At 42.0% G+C, this 2542-nt stretch overlaps 1 pseudogene; it reads left to right on the forward strand.

Annotated features, from left to right (window-relative positions):
• Nucleotides 1–208: 208 nt before the first annotated feature.
• On the forward strand, nt 209–1699 carry LOC103258434 (annotated as a pseudogene).
• Nucleotides 1700–2542: the final 843 nt, after the last annotated feature.

Consider the following 2542-nt stretch of genomic DNA (forward strand, 5'->3'; position numbering starts at 1 on the left):
TGCAAAAAAACCTGCATTTCTATACAGCAACAACAAGCAGCCTGAGAAACAAACAAAAAGCCCAACCCAAGTCACGATAGCCACAAAAAAATAAAGAAATGCCTTGGCATCCACCTAACTAAAAAACTAAAGTCTTTTACAATGAGAACTAAAAACTGGGCATTTGTGGGTTGTGTGGTGGCATCAGCAGCTCTCCCCAGGGTGGACAATGGACAGCCAGAGCAGGAAGGTGGGGGTGTGGGACAACAGCACCAGATTTGTGAAGTGTGGATATGCAGGCTCTAACGTTCCAGAACACATCTTCCCAGTTTTGGTCGGAAGACCTATTATCAGATTAACCACCAAAGTGGGAAACGCTGAAATCAAGGATCTTATGGTTGGTGATGAGGCAAGTGAATTATGCTCAGTGTTACAAGTTAACTACCCTATTGAAAATGACACAGTATGAAACTGGGATGACATGAAATACCTGTGGGGCTATACATTTGGATCAGAGAAACTGATTATAGAGACTAGAAATTGTTAAATTTTACTCACAGAACTGCCTATGAGCCCAACCAAAAATAGACTATTGTGGAGGTCATGTGTGAAACTTACCAGTTTGCTGGTGTGTGTGTAGCCATTCAGACAGTTCTAACTTTGTATGCTCAAGGTTTATTAACTGGTGTAGAGGTAGACTCTGGAGATTGGCGTAACTTACATCTGCCCAGCGTATGAAGGTTTTTCTCTCCCTCACCTTACCAGGAGATTGGATATTGCTGGGAGGGCTATTACCAGATATCTTATTGAGCTACTTCTATTGGGAGGATACACCTTCAACCATTCTGTTGATTTTTAAATGGTTCACATGATTAAAGAAAAACTGTGTTATATGGGATATAATATTGAGCAAGAGCAGAAACTGGCCTTAGAAACTACGGTATTAGTTGAATCTTATACACTCTCAGATGGATGTATTATCAAAGCAGAGGGAGAGAGATTCAAAGCACCAGAAGCTTTATTTCAGCCTCACTTGATCAGTGTTAAGGGAGTTGGTATTGCTGAATTGCTTTTTAACACAATCCAGGAGACTGACATACCAGATCTGAGTTCTACAAACACACTGTGCTTTCTGGAAGGTCTACTATGTTCCCTGGCCTGCCACAGCGGTTGAAATGAGAATTTAAACAGCTTTACTTAGAGCAAGTTTTAAAGGGAGATGTGGAAAAACTTTCCAAATTTAAGATCCACATTGGAAAACCACCCTGTAGCTGGGTTTGTTGGCTCACTCCTATATTCCCAGCACTTTGGGAAGCCACAGTGAGAGGATTGCCTGAGCCCACGGGTTCAAGACCAGCCTGAGCAACATGGCCAGACCTTGTCTCTACAATAAATTAAAAAACTAACTGAGCATGGTGGCACATGCCTGTAGTTCCAGCTACTTGGAAGACTGCAGCAGAAGGATCACCTGAGCCCAGTAGGTCAAGGCTGCGGTGGCCATGAGCATGCCACTGCACTCCAGCCTGGGTGACAGAGTAAGACTCTGACTCGAAAAGAAAAAAGAAAAAAAAACCACTCTGCAAAAAGCACATGGTATTCCTGGGTAGTGTAGTTCTAGCAGATAATCATGAAAGACGAAGACAACTTTTGGATGATCCAACAAGAGTACCAAGAAAAGAGTGTCCATGTACTGAAGAAACTAGGTGTGACCACTCGATAAACTCCAAAGCTTGTATATATCACACTCCCAATGCTTTCTTCTTTCCTTTAGTGCCAGTCTTTGAACTCATTCAACTCCAGGAATGTGCCGTTTGATTGGAAAGATCAAGTTTTATTATGGTGTCTTGGGGAAACTTTGTTAATTTTTGTTAACGTGGGTAAATCTGTATAATTCAGCAGCTTCCCTACAAACATAAGAGGGCCAAGGGTCCCGTCTGCTGCTTTGTTTCTCCTAAATAGGCTTTAGATCATTCCTGTGGGCTTCCTATTTTCACTTCACTGCTCTAATGCTGCTAGTTTTAGTCTTTAGCACACTAGTTGGTATAAGAGGCGCAGGCTCTAACTTTCCAAAACACATCTTAGCAGGAACTTTAGCAGGAGCTTTTACTTATTGCTGGGTGGGGGCAGTCAGAGATGGATGGGCAGCCACTGAACCCTTTAGGGCATTTCCTCTGTAGTGTGGCACTTTCAATAGTTGCTGCTGCCACTTTGGGTACCTTAAAGCTTCTCAAGTTAACACCTTAGGGAAATGTTAGATTCAGGACTAAAGTGTTTTGGGTGGGTTTTTTGGGGCAGGGCAGAGGGTAATGGATGATCTTTTGATTTTGATCTTTGAGGTTTGCTCTCTGGGGTATGCAAGAGGAACTTTTTTTAGAGTACTCTGACTTGGCAGGTTTTCTTCTACTTTTCCTCTACCTGGAACTGTTTCCATATGATATAAAAAGCAAGTGTAGGATTCCATTGCCAAGTGGTTTAGGGATTTGTTTTTAAAAATCAACCATGTTAGTGGGGACTAGACTCCCTAGAATCTATCAATGGAAAAGTAACTTTAAAAAATGCTTTT

This window comes from Carlito syrichta, unplaced genomic scaffold, assembly GCF_000164805.1.
Source record: "Carlito syrichta isolate Samal-C Ts95f unplaced genomic scaffold, Tarsius_syrichta-2.0.1 Scaffold302134, whole genome shotgun sequence".
In the NCBI taxonomy this organism is placed as follows: Eukaryota; Metazoa; Chordata; class Mammalia; order Primates; family Tarsiidae; genus Carlito; species Carlito syrichta.